The sequence below is a fragment of the Bactrocera neohumeralis genome, chromosome 2 (genome assembly GCF_024586455.1).
Source record: "Bactrocera neohumeralis isolate Rockhampton chromosome 2, APGP_CSIRO_Bneo_wtdbg2-racon-allhic-juicebox.fasta_v2, whole genome shotgun sequence".
Taxonomy (NCBI): domain Eukaryota; kingdom Metazoa; phylum Arthropoda; class Insecta; order Diptera; family Tephritidae; genus Bactrocera; species Bactrocera neohumeralis.
In genome coordinates this window covers 32,855,879-32,865,202 of record NC_065919.1, presented here as the reverse complement: position 1 = coordinate 32,865,202, position 9,324 = coordinate 32,855,879, and positions in this window count along the sequence as shown.

Genomic DNA, 9,324 nt, shown 5'->3' with positions numbered 1-9,324 from the left:
TTTTCCCTGATCATTCAGTTTTTCTTCAAAGCTCTTATCCTTCATCAATTGAAGTATTTGTGGGCCTACAAATATTTCCTCTTTGATTTTCGCCTCGCTGAGTTTAAGGAATTTCTCTTTTAGATATAAAAATCCATCTCCATCTTCAGGCATAGCTTTTACAAAATTTTTTATCAGGCAAAGCTTTATGTGCAACGGTGGTAAAAGTATGTCATCAGGGTTCACTAGAAGATCATTTTTGACATTTTTATGGCCTGGAGTTAGTGATTCACGCTTTGGCCACACTTTATTTGTATAGTGACTTTTTCTGTCTCCACTTTCCCCGTCACAAATAAAACAGCAAAATTTCGTATAACCAAGCTGTAGTCCAAGTAAAAGTATAATGTCTTTAAAATCACCACAACTTTTCCAAGCGTGTTTACTGTATCGGCACTGAATGAAGTTTGTTTCCATTATGCAGTAACACTTTCAAACTAGTTTTTGACGAGGCAATAAACAGTCGCCAGTGACTTGGATCATATTCGAAATTTAATAAATTCATCACAACAGGAACGTTATTACAATAGACTAAATCACCTCCTTCAGAAAAGTAAGGTTTTATTTCATCGTCACGACGTCGAAAATAAGAAATCTTTGTTCCAGTCGTTTAATCCAGACCCCAAAAGCTCAGCCTGTTTTTTAGACAGATTTAAATCACGTACTGAATCATTTAAATCACGTTGTGTCAATAAGTTCGGTTCTTTTGAAGTTGACGGTTCATAATTGAGTCACTATCTTCAGATACCTTATTATGTTGACTGAGAACAAATTCCGGACTAGAATTCTCGCTTTTTGATCGATTTGGAGGCATCGGCATAGGCAGTTCGGCACTATGTAGGATGGGTCTCTTCACCGAAGACAAGTTTGGATACTGGATAGTGTGTTTGGATTTGGTAGTAATACCTTTTGTTAGTTTTGTGTGGAACCCATGATTTGTCTTGATTCCTCACAGAAAAATCAAAATAGTCGAAATAGCACTGTTCAATTAGTGATGTGAAATTTCGACGCTGAGATGTAAAAGTTAATTCTCCACACACATAACAAAAATTATCCGGGTTATTCAAACACTTTCGTGGCATATTTACGATCTAACTAATGTAAATAAAATGTAATTTTGCAAACACAATAGTTACACAGTCGACTAAATGCAGTTCTTCTTCTTCTTAATTGGCGTAGAAACCGCTTAAGCGATTATAGCCGAGTTAACAACAGCGCGCCAGTCGTTTCTTCTTCTCGCTACGTGGCGCCAATTGGATATTCCAAGCGAAGTCAGGTCCTTCTCCACTTGGTCCTTCCAACGGAGTGGAGGTCTTCCTCTTCCTCTGTTTCCCCCGGCGGGTACTGCGTCGAATATTTTCAGAGCTGGAGTGTTTTCGTCCATCCGGACAACATGACCTAGCCAGCGTAGCCGCTGTCTTTTAATTCGCTGAACTATGTCGATGTCGTCGTATATCTCGTACAGCTCATCGTTCCATCGAATGCGGTATTCGCCGTGGCTAACGCGCAAAGGACCATAAATCTTTCGCAGAACTTTTCTCTCGAAAACTCGCAACGTCGACTCATCCGTTGTTGACATCGTCCAAGACTCTGCACCATACAGCAGGACGGGAATTATGAGTGACTTATAGAGTTTGGTTTTTGTTTGTCGAGAGAGGACTTTACTTCTCAATTGCCTACTCAGTCCGAAGTAGCACCTGTTGGCAAGAGTTATCCTGCGTTGGATTTCTAGGCTGACATTGTTGGTGGTGTTTACGCTGGTTCCAAGATAGACGAAATTATCTACGACTTCAAAGTTATGACTGTCAACAGTGACGTGAGTGCCAAGTCGCGAATGCGACGACTGTTTGTTTGATGACAGGAGATATTTCGTCTTGCCCTCGTTCACTGCCAGACCCATTTTCTGTGCTTCCTTGTCCAGCCTGGAGAAAGCAAAACTAACGGCGCGGGTGTTGAGGCCGATGATATCAATATCATCGGCATACGCCAACAGCTGTACACTCTTATAGAAGATGGTACCTTCTCTATTTAGTTCTGCGGCTCGAACTATTTTCTCCAAAAGCAGGTTGAAAAAGTCGCACGATAGGGAATCGCCTTGTCTGAAACCTCGTTTGGTATCGAACGGCTCGGAGAGGTCCTTCCCGATCCTGACGGAGCTTTTGGTGTTACTCAACGTCAGTTTACACAGCCGTATTAGTTTTGCGGGGATACCAAATTCAGACATCGCGGCATAAAGGCAGCTCCTTTTCGTGCTGTCGAAAGCAGCTTTGAAATCGACGAAGAGGTGGTGTGTGTCGATTCTCCTTTCACGGGTCTTTTCCAAGATTTGGCGCATGGTGAATATCTGGTCGGTTGTTGATTTGCCAGGTCTGAAGCCACACTGATAAGGTCCAATCAGTTTGTTGACGGTGGGCTTTAATCTTTCACACAATACGCTCGATAGAACCTTATATGCGATGTTGAGGAGGCTAATCCCACGGTAGTTGGCGCAGATTGTGGGGTCTCCTTTTTTATGGATTGGGCATAGCACACTTAAATTCCAATCGTTGGGCATGCTTTCGTCCGACCATATTTTACAAAGAAGCTGATGCATGCACCTTATCAGTTCTTCGCCGCCGTGTTTGAATAGCTCGGCCGGCAATCCGTCGGCTCCTGCCGCTTTGTTGTTCTTCAGGCGGGCAATTGCTATTCGAACTTCTTCATGGTCGGGTAATGGAACGTCTGCTCCATCGTCATCGATTGGGGAATCGGGTTCTCCTTCTCCTGGTGTTGTGCGTTCACTGCTATTCAGCAGGCTGGAGAAGTGTTCCCTCCATAATTTAAGTATACTCTGGGCATCAGTGACTAGATCACCTTTGGGGGTTCTACAGGAATACGCTCCGGTCTTGAAACCTCTTTACGAGGACATCAACCAGCTGGGCAGCGGCACCTTCCCAATTAAGGGACCGGACATTCCAGGTGCATGCCCTCAATTCGTAGTCCTTATTTCGTTTGCCATGGTCGTCATCAAAAGGGGGGTCTCTCATCCGAGGCTGGTTGTAGCTCTTCACTGGGGGTGTTTTTTACGTGGCGGGTCCCAAACCCAGCGCACAACCCTTGTAGGGAATGTTTCGCCTTCTCACTTTAGCTCGCCTTGGAACGGATGTTCTTAGGCTACCCAGAGGATACTTGGTCAAAGACCGGAAGTAGTGAGCTGCTTGAGCCATGTGTAAAAGAATCGTTTCTGGCCACTCCCAAGTGAATGGCGATCAGAGAACTTTCCTCACTTGCGTGAACTTCTACACATGACTCCATCCTCCACTAAATGCAGTTATGCAAACAAAAAAACGTATATGAGTCAGAAATGAATATGTAGCTGTCACAAGAAAACTGGATGTGATAGAAACAAAACTGTTATATATTTTTAATGAGGGTACACCAACATAAATAAAAATCATAACAAAGTTCATGTGACAAAAACAGTGTTTACCAGTGTAATTAGTCTGCCAATTATACCTGTTACTCCTAACATCTGGTTGGTTTCTTTGCACAGGACTGTGCTTATTTTTTAATTGGATTGATTGATCCACTTCCATGGGTTCTGGGTGATTGGAATACATTTGGAGTGTACCTTAAGTTATTCTGAAAATTCGGATATCTTCGGTTAACTTGAGTATGGTTTCGTGAACCAATTTCGTGGTTGTTTCTAGTAAATTGCAAAGCAAATTGTGATCGTATTTGATTTGAATGAAGTTCTTGTGTTTTAGCAACAGTATTTGGCAAATCGGTAGGTGTTAATGTAAATAGCATTTGGTTAAGGGGGTAATTTAAACCAGTTATAAAAGTTCTAAACGAGGTTTCTCGATTCTTGATATTTAATTGTTTTGTAATATCTGAATTGGTGCCGTGCGTCATTATCGTTTTATTTATTAGTAATGTCAATTTCCGATTGACTTCATTATAATAATCAATTAAGGATGTCGATCCTTGTCACATAACACTCATCTCTTGATCAATTACGTGAATTGGTCGTCTGTCGGCGTAAGCAATATCTAAATTTGCAAATATTGCTTCTAAATTCAAAACTGTGCCATGATTAGTTAACATATCATTGGCATTACCCACAATCTTATTTCGGAGGATAGTTAGTGCTCCAAAATACCTTCTTCTACCTTCAATATATAGGCTCATCGAATTTTTTGCAGCATCCCTCCAGCTGACATAAGATTTACCGGAGAATTCTGGCAAAGACTTTATTATGTCTAAACTTTCGTCACATGTTATGGAATCATTAATTCCTTGGGTTTCATACTCAGTTACATGTGCCGCATTTGTTAGAGTTTCAATTCTGTTACTCAACTGAGCTATCTCAGTTCTTAAATTTGAGGTTTGTGTAGCTACTATTAATCTAGCTATATCGTCTACAGTAAAATTATTGACTGCCATTTTGAAAATTGTAAAATTATTTTGTTCGCCTTAAAAAGTCTTTATTTCTTGATATTGAACTATCGCCTTTTTTCTATAATCGTTATTTTTCGGTTTTCTTTTTTTTTTTTTTATATTTGTGAGTTTCATGAAATAGCATATATAGCAATACTCACAAAAATATGGTTAAATTTCTTTTTTATTTGTATATGTAGTAATGGGATTGTAGGCACGTGCTACTTGCTTGACAGTTGATGTAGAAAAGGGAAGTTTTATTGACATATCAAAACTACGTACAATAGAATAAAGGATAAACAAAATGTCAAAACTCATGGTTGCATTGAGAATTAAAAACTAATTATTATTTATGGTGTTGCCACATATATATTTAATAGATGTGTAAGAATTTATTTTGTTTTCTTTTTTCTTAAATAAGAGCACTTGTGAGTGTCATGATTATTGGTTTTGCAATACTCACAGTGAAACAATTTTTCATACTTAAGGGGCCATCCATAAATTATGTCACACGAATTTAAGGACTTTTTAGTTGTTTTTAGTTACACAATTTATAACTCAAGAACGGCTGAACCGATTTGGCTGAAAATTGGTGAAGAGGTAGCTTAGAACCAGGGTAAGGACATAGGCTACCGTTTATCTCTTTATGTCTGTTTAAATGTACACTCAATATAGTGGGGTGCAGCTACCACTGCGTTAATTAAAATGAAAATATCCGTTTTTTATTTGTAAACACTTTATTTTTTCAACAATTTTATTTACATCACTGAATTAATATTCTATAACATATATATACATATACATATATAGTTTGTAAATATAATCCACGGAAGGGACGGCGAGATTCCAATTCCGAGAGTTATTTTCCGGCGTTGGCGATCGAGTTGAAATAAAACAAATAAGAACTATAGTGGCTATTTGCTGTGGTGAAATTCAATTTGTCCCCAGGTATGGTGTATTGGTGCAAGTTATTTCCAGATAATTTGGTGTTCCTATTAGTATTTTCTCTTTTTAAACAATGTCAAAGTTTAATACAACTCATAAATACAAAAATTATATTTCAAATAATAAGCTATTGCGTATAATCTTAAATAGAAATACAGTGGTACTCCAATATAACGAATGATATAATGTTGGGACCGTTCGTTAAACTGAAATATTCGTTTTATCGGAAACGAAAATTAAATTAATATTGGTACATATGTATACGTTTAAAAATAACTATTTATTCATGAATTCATAAGCATTGGTTGAAATAAATACATATACAATGGAAAATGCATACAATAAAATTAATAAAAGTTGAATTTTATAACAAAACTATGAGCATTATTCAACTCGATGGCATCATATTATTGACATAAATATTACATTGTTTATATAGGAATGCTTAGGGGGGGGTAAGGTTTGTTTCGTCGAAAAAAGACCTTTTTTCCTGAATTTTTTAGAAAAAATTATTGCTGTAGGTTTATTTTACTTATTATTATATGAAAGTACAACATTTGAAGGATACTCAAAAAAAGTTTTATCGAAAAATAGCGAGGATTAACGGATTTATCGTCGATCTCTGCAGACACCTCGAAAAAAAGTTGTTGTGCGGTGACCAGCCTACAGCATCATTGGATCATCTGAAATCAAAAAATCAAAATGCTTTCTTTAGTTTATTAGTTTATCTTTCAATTGACGTCGAGTTTTTTTTTTAATTTTTCAATTTTTGGTACCATTTTCAAGCCATAATGACGATTTTAGACGAAAAAATCGACCTATTTGTTATTGTAAAATTCTTAGAAATTATAATTTTTGGAAAAACTCGATGTCATTCGAGAGCTATGTATATGTAGAATATTTGTACAATACTTCAAAACGATCGATGTGGTAGTTTTTTCTATAGGCTGGTCACCGGCTTTAAAAATGACATATTTGGGAAAAGATTCAAAGTTTTGTACACTCAGCGCAGGTAGTTAAAAGTACCGTTATTCAACCTGCTGTAACTTCGTTAGTTTTTCTCCGAATGACCTAAAACTTTAACACAATATTCTTGAGATGTTGATGGTTCAGAAAAAAAAATTAAAAAAAATGGAAAAAAAAGTTGTCAAACCTTACCCCCCCCCCCCCTTAAATGTATATTAAAAGCTATTTTTGCACTATATAATAAATGTGTACAAATGAATTAGTGAAGTGTTAGTGGATATAAAAGTGAAAAATACATATACATAAGTGCAAAGTTAATTGTATGTATCGAAAATATGTAATTAAAATATTGCAAATTTTCAACTTTAAACGCGAATATCTCGAAAACTATAAGCTTCCTGCGGCTATAACTATATATATCCTTGATCAGGATAATTTCCTCTATCCGACCATATCCTTTTTATCCTTGAAATCCTGGGACGGTATACTAAATTCTTCCCAAATTTTCATTGGGATATTTTGTATTATGGATTTGCACAGCTTTGGCTTTTAAAATATTGCTGTTAATATGTACGTGCTTTTCACGCTGGGAGACAAACCACTTATATAAAGCCTTTTCCATCCTATGATATTCGCCTTTCATTAACGATTGTCGTCTCAATGTGCCAGCATGTGTACCTTTAACACTTCTCATCACTTTCCGGAAATTTTTTAAAATTGTGCAAACACTCGATTTTGGAATACCATATTTCAAAGAGATTTCTTTCAGGGTTTTCCCCTTCTTATTGTCGTCAATTATTTTTAATTTGTCACCCAAGCAAAGCCGTTTTCGAATTGAAGGCATTTTTAAATAATTTATGCGATATCCTCACTTTACCACTTTGAACTCACAACTGATATTTCGCGCAATGAAGCGTGCATAAAAAAATAAATAGAATTCTTTAAAAAAATAGCTCAATAATAACAAGAACTAACGGGTATTTAACTGCCTGCATTGTTTTTTGTTGTAATACAACCAAAACCAAATACAAACGCCATACATTCGTAATATCGAGTTCATCCAATGTCCAGCTTTCGTTATATAGAGTCATCAATGTATTGAAAAACAGCGTTCGTTATATTGAACATTCGTTATATTGAACATTCGTTATATCGGCGTTCGTTATACTGGAGCACTACTGTACCTCAAAAATAATACAATTGCTAATTATTTGGAATAGAAGAAATGAACTGCAACCAAATACGCAGTGAAATAGATTATAACTGGCTCAGTAATCAGTCGTTGAATATGTATTAAACCACGAGCATCCCAAAAGATTGATGTCACAAATTTTCCAGCCGACTTTTTCGTTTTTCCACGCCTGAGAACCGGTTCATCATGTGCAGTCCACTAGAATGACTGTCGATGGGACTCCAGTGGGAAATGATGGAGCTATGTCTCTATCACTGACGAAAAATTTCGGCTTTATTCCGATAAGAGAGCACCTAAACACTTCTCAGGATCAGTTATTCGTTGTTTTTGTTAGATTATGAACTTGCGAGGCACCTACTTTTCTTATTTCGCCTGTTTCCGGCTTAGCAAATATCTTTTCAGCGGTGGATTTAACTGAGCCCAAATTCAACAGTATTTTCCCCAAAAAAGCAATGGTTTATTTACACACGAAATGCTTTATGATCCATTTTTTTGTAAACTAACACAAGTTATAATCCAACTAATAGAAATCATATAGATGGTAGTAGTATTATTATCTATGTATCAGCCACAGTGAAGCGTGGACGGGTCCTCTAGTCTTTAATTAAATCAACATTTAGTTAACTATTAAAGTACAGAGACAACGAATGACTAGTCAATAAATAATAGATACTTAATTATGCTAATTAAAAATACAAAACTTAATCATCTTGTGTCCATGGACTTTTGACCCACTCCTTTATATCATTTATTGCTGGTAAATCAGGCACTTCATTTTCGTTCTGAATTTGGGTGTCAGGAACATCTTTCGTATCAACATGGTCTTCTTCCATCCATAAAGCATCGTCATCATTCGTTAAACAGATAATCTCTCGGGCACGTCTAGCCGCAATTCTTTGAGGACGCATTTTCGCGATAGGTAACAGCTCTTGTTTTTTATGTGATTGTTTGTGTTGATTGGTGGCTTTATATGAGAAAAAATATAGGCCACATATGCTACACGATCTTTTAAATATGTATGACTCGACACTAGGGCAATAACTATCATATGGAACTTCTTTCGGATAGGATGATGCTTGGATTATTTCCCATTTAATAAATGCAGGATTTACTTACAACTAACTTTATGTTGTTGTTGCTACTGGTGCTGTTGTTACTGTTGCTGTTAGTTCTTACCTTTGCTGCTACCGCTGTTGCTTTTGTTGCCTTTGCTGCTGCTGTTGTTTTGGAAACTAGTTGCAAAGAACGTATGTATATTTATAGAGAAGGTTCACGATGTCGAGAATTTCGGGATATTTCAAATTTTGGGTTATTTATTGTTTTGGATGAGCGTGTTTCACCACTTAACATCAGGGGACACGAAAATAGCAGAATTGAGCATTTTCGTTGTTAAATGAGAAATATAATGCTAATTTCAATGTAAAGAAATGTACGCTTACAGATTCGTTTATTTTCTATGCGCAACCGACTCGGCATATAATTTAAAGATGATCGGTATATATTTGGTATCAAAGCATATACTTAGTATATATGTAAGTATGTATGTATGTACGTATATTAAAATTTATCTACATAAGTTCATCACGTAGTTCATGATGATTCCATAAAATCATTCAAAATATGTATATAATAGAGTAATTTTTCTATTATTACCCAAATAATTAATATAAGTTTAAGGTAATTAGTTTTAAATTTCATTTAACATTAAAAGTTTTCATATCTTCCTAAAAGATCTAGCGGTCGCACATGTGCTCATATATAACTAG